At 40.0% G+C, this 15594-nt stretch overlaps 1 long non-coding RNA gene across 2 annotated transcripts; it reads right to left on the reverse strand.

The window, feature by feature from the left end:
- Positions 1-8219: 8219 nt before the first annotated feature.
- On the reverse strand, positions 8220-11691 carry LOC123967777. 2 transcript variants are annotated; one of them, XR_006824337.1, is made up of 3 exons: positions 11580-11691; positions 8967-9357; positions 8220-8408 (listed from the first exon to the last, which is right to left on the reverse strand). It is a non-coding gene; the product is annotated as an uncharacterized LOC123967777 (long non-coding RNA). The 2 variants fall into 2 exon arrangements; XR_006824338.1 differs by lacking the exon at positions 11580-11691 and having other exon boundaries at positions 8967-9080; positions 9251-9365.
- Positions 11692-15594: the final 3903 nt, after the last annotated feature.

Consider the following 15594-nt stretch of genomic DNA (forward strand, 5'->3'; position numbering starts at 1 on the left):
GTCTCACAATTTTAAAAGCTTCCTGAAAGTTTAGACACCATAGTCAGCATTTATTGACAATCCCAAAGCACCAATAAAGACATTTGCATCTTGGTCTCTTTAGCTTATAAGGTGTTACATTATAGAAATAGAAATCGTTACACACAAATAAAGTACATTTAGTGTCTTTAATATGAAAGAACTGCAGATAGAGGTTTACATCTGCCCTTAACTCTCATTGCTCGGGGTCAACAGTGTTTTGTTATGTAAGTTAATGATGCACAATAGATGGTTACATTGACTATGTGTACTGTGAAAGGTGTCACTTGTATGTACAAATCAACAGTGAATTATCTCCCCGCTCTGCATTTCCCCAGTTCTACGGAGCGTTTTAACATCTTTCATCTTACTGTTTTGGTTTTATGGCCCACAAATGCACACAAATTGTTTTGATTCACTGTTACTTCTCTCATCATCCTTGTTGCTGCTTGTTTTATTTAAAAAAAGCTATGTAAAAGTAAAAATCCAATGTACACTACCTGCAGAGCAGGTAGAACAGCAGACAGGTGATGTTAGGAACTAGCTGGGGAACATAGTGGAGCATTTAGCAGCTAAAGAGACAGATATTTCCCTTCGGAATTGGTGGGGACCAAAAACAGAGTTAAAAGAGAGTGAATATTGGACAGAAACATGACTTCAAATTAATGTTAAAGCTACTGTTGCTCTGTGTTTGATGGATATGTAAACAGGCCACTGTTTCCAAACGTGATGCATATCCACTCTATAAAGTAAACAACATTCTTATTTGCTTGCAAAATTATTCGTTTTAATTAAAAAAAAAAAAAAGTCCAGTTATTCTATTAGAATATACAGAAACACTTTTATTTGTCTTACTTGGATTTAATAACACAAGTTGCCAGACTAGCATTTAGTTTGGAATTTAAAGGATATGAAAAATTAGAGAACAATCTTGTCTCATGCATTGACCTTGAGTTTAATAAATTTCACTCAGATGGGTATATTTATTAATTCATAGTTCAGTACTCCCTGCTGTATTCAGAGATGGATAAGGTAATATCTGTAGGGCTGGACTGGGACAAAAAATCAGCCATGGCATTGTTGGCCCAGGCGGCCCACCAAAATCGGTTGGACATCCTTCACCAATAAGCAAGCACTTAGCCCATGAGACGTGACATTGCACACGATTGGGGCCATGACAACAAGACAAGAATATATTTTTAATAGGCCTACTATTTAGACAAATAGTTATTGATGAAATATTCGGTAAGGGGTCTTTTTATAAAGGAAGCACAAAATTCATATGGCAGGTGACAATTCAGAATATAAAAATATAATAAAATAAAATGCTTAAGATACTTTTTTTGGGCAATACAGATGCTTCTTCTATATGTACATTGCATTGCAGGTTTTTTTATTGTGCAAATAAACCTTTTTCATAGCATTTTTATTAGTTAATTGACATTTCTTGGTGCAAGCTATTTTTCAGAACATTTTTAACAAATGCTTTCAAAAAGTGGTGGCTACATGTCCCCAGCGTCCCCAGTGTAAATGACCCTCCCTCTCTGCTCCCTCCATACAGGTTGAGCTACTTCATGCTTACCACTTCACCTCCACTCTCCTCCTGCTCTCTCTCTCCCTCTGCCCTGTCACTTTGTCCTTCTGCTCAGCTAACACACGCCTGCTCCTCTGCCTGGCAGGGGTCACGGCTCTCCTTTACCCTGCCTGTGCCTGCACTACGCAGGGTACTGCAGCTGATGTTATAGCAAACAGATTGGTTATTTTTGCGCATTTGGCGGCCTCCGTCTGAAGACTATTTTGTTTTGGGCCTGCAACGCAAGAAACTTAGAGCAGAGGGGGAGGGTGTGGGGGCCAGTAATAGCTGTTACTGGGCCAGTCCAGTGTCAGTATAGGAAATTACCCAATGGGCTGCTGTCCATGCTTTATGGGCCGGTCATTGGCTCATTTTTAAAAACAGTTATATAAATAAATAATTTATGTTATACTGGCCCCAAAGGTTCGTCGGCCCACTGGGTGTTTGCCCGGTTTGACAGATTACCTGTCCACCCCTGACGTATTTGAACGTGCAAATCATCAAAGTACTGATCCCTTTGGGGTGAGAAGTTGTTCAGTGCTTTGCTGATGGGCACTCTAGCGGGATCTTTTAAGGAAGAATAAAGGACCTTGTGCTCAGTCACATCCACCACACAAACTTTTCCAGCCTGTCCTTGAATTTAAGCCGACAACATTCCACGTAAATGTCTCTTCTACTAATCATCTGGCTACTGCTGCCCCCAAAAGCATTTTAGTATTTTGTTGCCACCCTGTGATTCAGCCATTAAAGGGGAGCCAAAAAAACAGCTGGAATCTGCATACTCTTTGTAAAAGATCAGGGTTTTCCATGAGCTCACCAACCTTTCCAGGATATGTTTAAATCAAATACTATTACTGACGGGGTCTCATGCCAATTTTCTAACACCGTGCAAGTTGACTTTCTACTGTCCTCCTTGCAACCATTATACTGTCATTTCAAAGTTTGGATTATGGAAATTCAACTTAGTGTTTATCAAACTCTCATTCAGCGATTGTTTTGAATTTGGTTTTATTCTGTTTTCATTGAGTAACACTAACCCTGAGTGAGACGGTCTTTGATGAGCCTCGAGCAGCTCATAGTGTTAACTCTGGTGTTGAAATAGGTTAATAATTCCAACTGTTCCACGACTGCAGTAAAATCTTTATTTAAGCCCCAATGGAAACACAGCTTTTCAAAGTTTAAAACGGCTTCAGCTGAGTGTGTTGAGGGCCATATCACGTTTTATAGGTTTGACCAGAGAAGAGACTTGGGTTGTGCAGCATTTGTATGCTTACATCATTTCCACTGGCTTAAGAGAGGGCGCATGTGCTCTTTCACAGTATCCTCGAGAGGGCCAAATGTCCATATGGGGACTTGGAGAAATGCATTAGCGCACTTGTGCTTATGTGTGGGAGTGTATATCTGTTTGTATCTGAGCATGGCTGTGTGTGTTTTTGAACCTGGATAGCCTCAGACAGCGGGGTCACAAAAAAAGACTCTTGGGGAAACATGGGTGGGGAGCACAGACTACATGTTTTCTCATCCACTGTGTTCTCTTTTTGACTATTTACATTTATTCATGTAGCTGACACTTTTATCCAAAGCGACTCACAATTGCTATACATGTCAGACATGTGGTGGATGGGTCACAATGGGGGATTGAACCCAGGTCTCTCACACCAAAGGCATAGTCTTATCCATTGCACCATCACCACCCTATCCCACTGCTTTGAAAAGCTTATACTGCAAGACAGTCAGCGAGAAGTAATGACCAGGTCTCACTGATGACTGGGCATAGGCTTCTCTTGTCAGACCTGTCAGCAACCTATGACATGGTCAACCATCGAATCAAGTAAGCCTTGAGTACCAGCACTTTCACAACCACACACGTACACACACGCACGCACGCACGCACGCACACACACACATGCACTGACACTCAAGGCATAAGAAGTTAACCTTCACTGCACACAAACAGTGAGCTGAAGTGCTGCTACGTAATGCTCTAATCAGTAGGAGGAATTTGACACAAGGTTATGTAAACTACACAAAAAACGCCAGCAGACACTAATACTTAACAGCATGTGAGGAGTTGAGGTTTCTTCTGATGACCAAATTAGGCTTGAGTAGAGCCTGAGACTTTAAGGAAGTGACAATGTGATGCTACAGTATTTCTGTTATTCCAGTTTGTTTGGAACTCTGAACTTCAGAAGAAGAAGAAGTAGGGAAGAAGAAGAAGAAGAAGGGGCCTCAACGCTTCTAGTCTACTCATAGTATAGTCTATTTTAGTGTTTTGTTGTTGGTACACTGGGGGAAAAATTCTACACCTAGATAAAAAAAACACTGTAGAAACATTTTTATCAAAAGGTGGTGAGTGCCTGATTACAAACACGAAAAATCAAGGTAACCTAACAAGAATAAAATATGACATTTACCGCCAAATTATGAAACCTTCATACAATATAGTGTAGCGTAGCCAAAAGTAAGTCTGAGGTTAATCAGTTCAAAAAACTGCTTCATACTATGTTTGATGTACAGTAACTACTGCTCAGTAATGTTGTAATACTAAGGAAATAACATTGTAGACTCATATTAAACTCCTGGTGTCCGAAGTGTCAATGCGAATAGATGCATGATGGGAAGCTAGCCGTACTGTAGCTTCACTTGTTTTTCTCATCTCCAGGGAAGGACCAGTGACTCTAGAATATGAGACCACCTTTAACCTCTTAAACCTGCCACACCTCAGTCCCTCAGCCCAGCAGGCCTCTCCACAGCATGATCACACACAGGCATCACGCACACAGTTACATTAAAGCCAAGAACCTCCAGCAATTGTACGAGGATAAATCAAATGGCCTGTTAGGAATATACTGTGAAATAATTTTCAGTCACTTGCTGTTCTCTTTTACTCTCCCTGACACACACACACACACACACACACACACACACACACGATCCCTCACACGCCTACAGCCCTCATACGCTTGACATGTGTTACGTTACCCAGACGTCAGCCTTGGTCAGGGGGGTGTCAGGGAGCAGAAAGTAGGTGATCATCTGGGAAAATCATACAGAGACTGCTTGACGTAAAAGAAAAAAACGTTAAGGTTATTGCTCATGAAAAAGGGCACTTTGTGGCACAGGCGATTAAAGTGACAAAACAATTACTTTTTTAATCAACTCTAAACGCTAAACTACAATAAAAATTTTTTTTTCTTTAAAACATTATTTACAATCATATAGCATTAAGCAATAGTTGTAGCTCAGGGATTTAAAGAGGTCCTCCTTCTCAGAAGTGACGTGCTGTCGTGTTTTCCTGGGACTGAGAAATGCAACCATGGCAACGTTGTATTTGTTATGGCAGTTCTGATTCCAAAACATCAGGAAAACACTGAAGATGAAGAGAGACTCACAGGGAGTGAGGAAAGAGATAAAGAGGCATTAAAATGGAGCGAGTGGCAGGGTGGAGGATGCTCCACTGGGAGTATGCTCTTCCTTAATACTATATAGCAGAGGTGTGAACTCTGAAATGACTTGGACTTGAGTCACAAATCTGTTGACTTTTGATATGACTAAATCGAAACAGACTCTACAAGCTTAAAGACTTAAGTAAAGGTTATTAGGCTATAACAAATGAACTAATATATAAATGCATTTAAAGAGGTGGTATTGTGCTTTTTGGCTTTTTCCCTCTCCTTTATTGAGTTACATACCTTTTTTTTGTGCATCTAATAGGTTTGCAAAGTGAAAAAGCCCACCCCATATAGAGACAGAGCTCAGTTAAAACTTTATGGATGAAAGATACATTTGTTACAGATTAATAACTCACCACTCTGAAACTCTTGCTTCAGTCTATGTTGCCAAGCTGGTAACAACTTTATGTCCATTGACTGCCTGGAGGGTAACTACTGTTTGGAAGGGAGAGGTGTGTGCTGCAGCTCAGTGTTTTTCCACCCGTGTTTTTGAGGGCATGTCAGACTAGTTGCTCGGCGAGCGTTAGATAAGGCGCATTTAGCTTTCATCCCTGTGACGTCACAGGGATGAAAGGGAAATGGCTGGCCTACAAATGAGCTGTTTTCAAGCAGTTCAGAGCAGAGTTTTCTGTGGGAGATGGGAACTCCCTTTGAGGTGGACTTTGGGCTTTTTCACTTTGCAAACATATTACATGCACAAAAAATGTATGTAACTCGATAAAGGAGAAAAAAGGAAAAAGTCAAAACGCACAATACCACCTCCTTTAAAGTTATGCGCCTCATAGCTCACATTTTATGTTTTCAAACACCATAACGCTGCTAAGAGATTTGGGGCACTATCACACAGCAGGGGTATTTTAACAAAGTAATATGATCCCCTTTCTCAGTTTTGACTTGTGCTGCATTTAGTAAAAACTTGACAAAATTGGTCCATATTGTGTTCTATTCCTTAAAAGACAATTACAAAAGTTAAAGAGATGCAGGGTAATGTGGACATTTATGATAATTTCAGACTACAACAATGTTTTGGACATCACATATCACATATAATTTTACCAAGCATTCAGTAGGGTTTTTATATTTTAATTACAGACATTACAGTGAGCAACAAGGTGAGTGAGTGAGTGCAACATTCTGCATAAACATCAAAATCCTAACTCATCATGACTTCCCAGTGACCTGAGTCAACACAGTGTGGCAACACCTACACAATGTTTTTGTTGTTCAAGGTCTTGGATCTGTACACTGTGGTCTGTTCAACACTCCATACTAACCTTGTGTGTGTGAGCATGTAATTCACTTAGGGGCTTTGCAGAGGAGAAAAGGTGGGAATGTTATTGATCATTGTCATGACAATAAATGAAGATGTGTGAGCTGTTTGTTGGAAAGGTTCCAGGTATGAATTTGTATTTGCGAGTAAATGAGTGTATATGTATGCTTTTACTGCTGTGTATGTGCATTCAGCTGTGCACTTGTGAACTCGTAGGCTCTGTGTCGAGTGTGCACACGGAGGTCCTGCAGAGGAACAGATGTGAAGATTTGGCTCACTGGTGACACCCACCATAAATCATAAAGCTTTAACTAATGAACAAATAGAAGATACAGAGAGTCTAATAAACAGAATCAGAGGGAGGAAGAAATGGAATGAAGAGAGAAAAACAGATGAGTATACACATTAACAGGGAGAAATTAAGAATTGGGTACAATACGCAGGAGAAAGCAGTCAATGGAGAGAGAAGATGATAACAGATAAAAGCTGAGAAGATAGTTGGGTTAAATATCTTCAATGGCTTCCCTTGAGTATAGCCTTTAGACGTTTGATAAATTACTTATTGGATCAATTAAATTTCAAAAAGGGCTTGAACAATACAGACATAATACAGTAAAGCTGTGGACAATGGATGATGGCCAGTCAATAAAGCAATGTCTTCACCAGGCTGGCTAATATCAGATGTTGCAATGAAATAATCGATCTTTTCAAAGGACAAAGGGGTTTTCTTTAACCCTTAAATGCATACCTTGAGTCTTTAGTGACCCGAGACTTTATGACACCCACTCAGAAATAATTTTATTTGATTGCTGAACGTTTTTCCTATATAATCTTTTTAATTGTAAAGTGTATTGGGACCATGCTGCATGATAATTCTGAACATTACATAAAATTGATTGATTGATAGTTTCCATTTAATTAAGTACTCCACTCCCTAGTATCCCTTAAATGATTTGTTTGAGAAATTAGTACCGGGAGGGAACTTTGATATTGTTAGCTCAACTGCCTCGACCCTGCTGCTATAAATGTATAAAAGTCAAATTTTTAACTTGGAGAGCCAGAAGATCTCACAAGCGATGCATGTTCCTGGAAAACCTTGGCATTTAAGCTGCTGTGGCCAAGCCTGGAGAAAAGGAAAGAGGTGCCACAACTTTTAAAAGGTGATGGATGCTCTAAAGGTCTTGCATCGCAGCTGTTGAATTCCTACAAAAATGCTGGAAATGCCACATTTATCCATCTATGCTCAACCACAAAACACTTGGAGAGGTGCACACAACAATGTTGCAGTGACCACAAGCACATGACTGTAATTTGTGATTTCTGTGCTGACTTATTTATGTTTAGTAGGTACCATGTTTAGTAGGTGAGAAGTTACAGTAGGCAGTGTGTAAGATAGTATAGTATGAACATGAAATATATATAAAATACATAAATGAAAACAATTCTGACATCTATAAGTGGTTAAGTGAGTTGATATATGACCTCCTATATGAGACACTGTATGAAGGAATGTTTAAAAAAAACACCCATATGTTGAAGGGTTGACCCTGAGGCTCCTGACTGACCTTTGTAGATAATTCAGATACAGTGCATATATGCAAATATAAATTACAAGAAGAACATCTGTGTTATTTCAGTGGCTGCATGTGAGGTTCATGCCGCAGGAGCAAGAAAGCATGGTGATGTTTGGCAGGTGATGTTTGTCATTATCTTAGTTTAGCATGTTCACTAACTAAGACCATGCCAGTTAAGGTATAATATATAGTTTATTTGGTTAGAGAGAAGGTGTGGGGATGAAAGGATGGAGGGGTCGAGAGGGAAGGGATGAAGGGGTCGAGGGGAAAGGGATGAAGGGGTCGAGAGGGAAAGGGATGAAGGGGTCGAGAGGGAAAGGGATGAAGGGGTCGAGGGAAAGGGATGAAGGGGTCGAGGGGAAAGGGCTGAAGGGGTCAAGGAGGTAGGGATGAAGGGGTTGAGAAGGTAGGGATGAAGGGGGTTGATCTGGGTCGTGTTGGCCGGAGCTACTAGGAACCCAGGGGTCAAGACTTAGGGTGGGGGCACGTCTCTATTAGCGTCTTGCTTGCCCTTGTGGTTCCTGTGGTAGAAAAAGAGCAATTACTTTGGCGGAATTATGAATTTTAATCATTTTGATGGTGGGAAGAAACCGGAGTGCCCTGGAGAAACCCACACAAACACGGGAAGAACGTGCAAACTCCACACAGAATAGCCTGGGCTGACCTAGGTCTGAACCGAGGACCTTCTTGCTATGAGTCCACAGTGCTGCTCATTGAAAGAGGAGAGAAAGAGGGTTTGGGGGGGAGGGATGTGAGAACTGAGAAATGGCAGAGGAAGGGGTTAGACAGGCATACATACGTATGTGCTGGTGTTTGGATTGGAGACGGGTGGATGAAATGAGTGAAGCACAGGTGTGGTTTGATTAGTGAGAGAGGCGTGATCTTGTTCCTGAACCTCAGTTATAATAACTACATTTAGCAACATGTCAGCCGTCATTTGCTAATTAGCACAAAAAAAAGTGCAGGTGAGGCTGATGCGAATGTCATTATTTAGTAATGGCAGCTGTCCTGTTCTTTGTGTTTTGGTTGTCATTCTATGCTGTTTGTCTGTGCTCTGCTAAGTATATATATTTCATTACCTCTGGGGGGATGAACGAACCCCCTCTCTCTTCCCCATCAGAGTAAATGATCCGGGCCTCATGTGGGAACGACCCCATGCATCTGTCACTGTGATTCAGCCTCTCTTCTTTTGCCTGTGAAATTAGCACAGTCTGAAAGTCAACTGGTAATATGAACTTTTGGAAACTTTGTGGTTTTGTTTGTGTTTGGAAGTGCAGGAATGCACATGTTGACATCCCTGACACGAGAGCTTATGAATGACTATGTATGATTGGTTGTATGTATGAGTGGTTAGCACTGTCACCTCACAGCAAGAAGGTCGTGGGTTCAAACTCCAGTTGCCCTGGCCTTTCTGTGTGGAGTTTGCATATTCTGAAATATGTCTGCGTGGGTTCTCCTACTTCCTCCCACCTTCAAAAGACATGCAGACTAGGTTAACTGGTGTCTCTAAAATTTTCCTGAGAGTGGTTGTTTGTCTATGTGTGGCCCTGCGATGGACTGGCGACCTGTCCAGGGTGTAACCCGCCTTTTGCCCGATGTAAACTGGGATTGGCTCCAGCCTCCCGCGACCCTGTACGCAGGATAAACGGTTGACGATGGCTGGATGGACAGTTTTAAACATCTTACACCTGCATCCAACGAAGGTTAAAGTCAAGGGCAACTGGACTTGGTTGAAGATACTGGAAGACGTTTCGTCCCTCATCCAAAGGACTTCTTCAGTTCTGACTGACTGGCAGGGAAACTCAGCTATTTAACCTCAGTGGGGTTGTTTGCCAGGGTCATCGATACTGCTGGTTCGTTAGTGTTCCTGGTTGCTGTAACGACAGTCGTTACAGTCGTTAAGACTACCGGTGGCCAAGACTGAACGACCATTGTTGGTATCTTCACCTGAGGCCAATAGGTTACGTTTGTTGAGTTTCCTGGGAAGTGATGAAACTTGAAACTCCTTTGGATGAGGGACGAAACGTCTTCCAGTATCTTCAACCAAGTCCAGTTGCCCTTGACTTTAACCTTCGTTGGATAACTATGACCTGGATGACTGAGAATCTTCATAGACATCTTACACCTGCAGTTTGTTTTACAACTAAAAGACAAAAAGCACATTGCACTTCTATTCATTTACTTAGTGACTGTCAGTTTTAGATATGATGTCATAGTGAAAGAAATGTGTGATATCATTCTCATCAGCTCTCATCCAATCACATAGTTGGTAAATGCTTGTTATAGAGCTCTGCAGCAATGTGATGATAGTTTTGAAAAATACTTAAAAAAGACAACACAATTAAGAAGAGACTATTTTACTTGCAGAGGAGGTTGCCAAACAAAGATGTCGTGAATAGTAAATTCAGTCCAGCTCTAATAACTCAAGATGAGAAGAGAGAGTGATCTCTGAAACTATAAAATGTGTTCTTTCAATTTTCATGTCTTATGACCACATACCCAATGTGTCACCATCTGTAATTTTACATAAATAAAAATATATACACTTGAATGAATCTGCACATTATCTGAGATGCTGCAGGAGCGATGGAATTTTATTTATTATTGCCGACATTGTCAGTTGTTACAGACCTAAATCATCGCTTTTACAAAGATTGATGTAAGTTGTATTTACACTGTTGCCAAAAAGCAGTTGCGAGGAGCTTGGTTTCTGTGGGGAGAAAACACATGTTCTCCATGTTGATGGAGCATTTGCATCTGCACAAGGCCTATCACAAAACAGTAACAGTATCTTTTAATGAGCTCACTGTCAACAATAAATATTACTCCTCCCGGTGAGCGTGCGTGCACATCTCTAACAGATCGCCATATCCTGACAGCTCCTGTTGAGCTCTCCTAAACAACACAGAAAGGAAAGATTTCCTACACTATGAAAGTTGACTAAATGCTCTTACTCATAGTCCCAAAAGTAGAACAACAACATTTTTATCTAAGAATTTTTGGCCAATTTGGACCAATTTCCTGCTTGAAGACACTTGAAAAATTCTGGCCCAGACCCTGATGTAGGTTACGACAAACTTGGTTTTGACTTCAAACTGGAAAAGTGACTAAATTAGATATACTCAGAGACGTCAGTATACAAACTGAAGCCCATAGTGCAAACTAATACAAGTCTTAATAAAAATAATGATATAAAAAAGGCTTAGTGTGTTGAATGTTTGAATACTAACGGTAAAAACAGTATACTAGACTAAAGATGAATATACAATACTGAAAAAGTTGTATATGTAATACTGTCTGATTTTTGAGTTTGCTGTTGATGGACACAATGGTCCTAGTAGGCAATGCACAATGAAAAAAAATTAAAATTAATTAACTAAATGTTGACAGCTGAATCTTGTAAAATTAAAAAAAATTTGCAAGTTTTTTGCTGCCAGGAGTTTTTCACAGTCAGATTGATATCCATCTGATATGCATGTCTTTTATCATTAAAATGACGTATTATGCTAATTTTTTGTATAATTAACTGCAAAAATAGCTTGCTAAGACTGCTGGTGTATAGTGAATTTGTACTACTTAAAGAATGAAATTGGGACACATGAATTTGTTAAAAAAGAACTACACTAAAAGTCTTGTGTTTCTCTAGTGTGTGTGTTCGTGTGTTGTGTTTTTCAGACCAATCCATTCCTCACCTGTTCACCTGGGGCGAGTTGAATCTCAAAACGTTTTGCATTGGTTTGCAACATTTTCGGATTGAGCGACATGTTTCCTTGCGTTGCGCAACGTTCTGCAAAGGGTTTCGAGGTATGTTTTCTCCCGTTTGGTGGGCGTGTCTCAGGTGCGAAAGGTTTTTAAACACAACGGTGTTAAGAAGGCAGGAAAATTCAGTGCGCTTGCGTACACGGGTGTTCAGAGTACCACCGTTTCCGTTGAAAACAAACGTTTTGCTACTTTTTGTCAGCACTGAACTCAGCTCTGGAGTGCTTCCCTATCTTATACACACCTGTGGCTCATTTCGTCATCAGCCTCCATGACCTGCTGCCTGTTTTTTTGGATACCTGGACAAATGCTAGAAAACTGGTTCGCCTTGACTGGACAGAAACAACATTTTTATTGTGAAATATTAAATTATTTTCTTACTGATTTATATGTAATATTTTTCAGTGTACCCACTCCTTATGTTTTTAACAAACAGTACAAAGCCAACATTTAGTCATGTGCTAAAATGATGAATTATGAGAATGATCAATGATGATGTTGTCAACATTTTGTGAGGTAGACAGAACAATGGGTTTTATATTTTAGAGTGATGAAAGCCATTGACAGCACCCCAAGCTGAACCCAAGAGAGCCATACTGCCAGACAAATCTCTTTTTTCAGAGAAGCAGAGAGGTTTACAGTTTGCTACAGCATGAAAGACACTCTTCAACCATTCAAAGGTTGTGGGGAATTAACATTCAGTTCAGAATGAGATGGAAATTTATTTGCTGAAACAGGACTTATTAAAGTTATTTCATATTTATTTTGGATATAACATTCTTTTTTCTAAAATGCTCTCTTATTCTGATGCGTGTCTGAACTTGGCATGTGTCATTCAAAATAAAAGCTCAGGTTATTTTCTTGAGTTTACCACATGATCTTTAGCACTGTGCTGCATTCTTAAGCTCTTATGGAGGGATTTCTCATTGTCTTTACACATGCTTATATTATATCATTATAGTCTCCCATTGCTATTCCGCACCTCTTAACCATTTCTCACAGTATGCACAATCTATGTGGGCACTTGAATTGATCGTCACAGCATTGTCTTTGAAGATATTATATATAAAATTAAAATGAGTAACATTAAGATGAAGTTATTTTACACTTTGGACAGAAAAGATGAAAAGATGAAGCATTGTACAGAAGAGGTTAGAAACCATGTGAAAAGTGGTCGCTATATACAGTATACTATAACATTACATTAACAGTAACCTCTCAAACATAATGAGACACTGCACAATAGCTAGCAAAAAGTTTTTTTTTTCTAAAGTTGTTCAGATGGAACCTCTGAATTATTTTGAAAATGTCTGTCCTTTGAAAAAAACATTACTATGGGGCATTGTCATGGACCCTAACCTACATTTCTGCTAAGGATTACCAAACGTCACTGAATTTTGTCATGCTTACCAGACAGACAGGATGTTGAGGCTTTTTACTAACTAATGAAATCTGATTTCCTTTTATAGGATCCCTCGTCCGTCCACTGCGGCCCTCCATTTGCTGCAGCTCACCACATGTTTCTGATGCTTTGATTTTTCACGGCCCCGGTTTAAGTCAGAACTTTGTTTCGAAAATAAAGTGAACAAGTTCTAAAGTACACCACATAATCAAATATATGATACAATAAATGATACATGCATGTGCCAGGTGCTGGGATCATCTAAAGTTGAAGTCCAACTCCTTTATCACATCTTGCACCACATCGTGAACTCTGTAGAGATGCTATGAAAAACTGTCAAGCTGGTTTAACTCATATAAAGCAATGTACTGCACATGGACTGCATTAAATGTTGTTCAGGAGTTAACCAACTTTACTTTTTAAAATTACAGAGCTGTAGCAGCAGCTACAGACAGAAGCTTGTAATCCATTTGTGTCATTAAATTGTGAGGTTCCCTATGGAGGTTTTAACCTCTATTAACGCTTTGGAGCCATGTTTTATGAGTGGGTCCCTGTTTTGTTAGCGCTTGTGCACGAGGTGGACATGCACGTGTGCATGCAGGGGGGTGACATGATACATGTTCCAGCCAATGGTTTCTCACCATTCCACCGATTTACATGTGGCAGTAAATTGTCAAGAAACACACTAGTTTGTCAGCAAAGGCAGTGATGAAGGCTGCAAGACGGTAAACATGGAGGTTTCAAACTTTTAAGAGAAATCAGCTTAGCAAATGCTTCATGAGGAAACGCTGTGGTGGTTAGTGTGACTCATCATAAAAAGGACATAATGGAGGTGAACTCCCAGAAGCGGGTAAATCACAGCCATATCACAGGTTGACAGGACTGGGTGTGTGTTGAGGTGCGTGGAAAAAAACATACTATAATATTTCTTATTATTTTTTATTTCTCTTATAACAACATAATTTGAGTGATGGCCACAGCATCTTGTTGCATAATGCTGAATACAAACATCTTTGTATGTTTACAGTAAAACTCTGCTGGCACCTTTAACTATGTTTTTACTAACGCCAGCAAGGGGAAGCATGTTCAGCATGGGGACAGCCATTACCCAGGAATTGTTAGCTTCTTGACATTCTGCTGAGGTCAACATATATAAAAGCAGCTATTCTCTGCCTCATTATTCCCCCTTTATCAGAAGACATGATTATCTGCTTAACAGGTGCTGACCATTTAAATGACATTATGGTTGGAGACAGCTTTTTGTACATACAGGATAAATTATCTGCCCCTACCCTCTGTTTCTGTTCTAAAGGTCGCCATAGATTCAAAAAGTTTTTGCAGTATCATTATTCTCTATATAATTAAATATTCATGAATAAATATTTAAAAGTATTTATTAAGATTTAATACTCTAAACCCAGTTAATCTGATCTGTCAAGACTGTGTGGGTGTGTTTTGACTTGATTCAGATTCAAATGTTGCTGTCCATTCAAACCAGTGAAAAAAGAACAGAGAAATGGTGTACTCATGTTGGATCCAACTGAGAAAATACATTTTCAGGATCTTTAAGTTCCTTGATGCCACCCAGCCTGGCGTACAAGGACACACTATTTTTCTTTTCTTTAAAAAGTACATTTAGGCACCTAATGTAGGGTCTAAACACTGCACACCCCAGTTCTCCATGCAGCGTAACCAGACCAGCGCTGGTGCCCAGAAAAATAAACCTATCAGCCAAATTTCTTCTCTGTTCACGGATGTGTCATCTAATAAGAGTTGCTGATGGCACTGATGGAGTGATATGGTAATGATGTGAGTCCAAGCCAGTAACATTTGCTCCCAGCTATATGATGATGTAATGATATGACACAACAGCATTAAAGCCAAAAAGATCAGATAGAATTTGTTTTTTCTCTTGCAACACAACAACGATAACTGTTGTAGCTGTTTATGTAAATGTTTCTATGAATGTGTGGAAAATAATTGAATGGTTAAGTTTCTCCTGCGATGGACTGGAGACCTGTCCAGGGTGTACCCCGCCTATCGCCCGATGTCAGCTGGGATTGGCTCCAGCCCCCCCGCAACCCTGTATGCAGGATAAGCGGTTGACGATGGATGGATGGAAGTTTTTCATGAAAGAGGAGTGTTCTAAACCACAAGTACAATAAAACAGAGATAAAAAGAAGTACAGCAGTACAGTGAATGAAACATATGTGAGAAACAACAATAAATCCAAGGACTGCATTGAAAACAGAAATATATATTGAAATGTATTGGCGGTTCTGGGCTGCAAACGTGGACTAAGGTATCTCACCAGTCACTCCCTTTACTCACATTCTCCCATTTGTGTGATTCCTATATTTCCTTACTGGGTGAGGTTTACCAAACATTGTTGGCTTGTGGTTTCCTGAAAGTATTGCAGAGAACCCCAAGACAACACTATTTTGGTAAACTCTTCCTCTTTCATAACACAAGGGTCTTGCTTCATGAATAATATTCAGATTCCCCATGCAAAGAGTTTTGTGTATGAAATGGAGGACTGTGGACTC

The sequence above is a fragment of the Micropterus dolomieu genome, linkage group LG03 (genome assembly GCF_021292245.1).
Source record: "Micropterus dolomieu isolate WLL.071019.BEF.003 ecotype Adirondacks linkage group LG03, ASM2129224v1, whole genome shotgun sequence".
Classification (NCBI taxonomy): Eukaryota; Metazoa; Chordata; class Actinopteri; order Centrarchiformes; family Centrarchidae; genus Micropterus; species Micropterus dolomieu.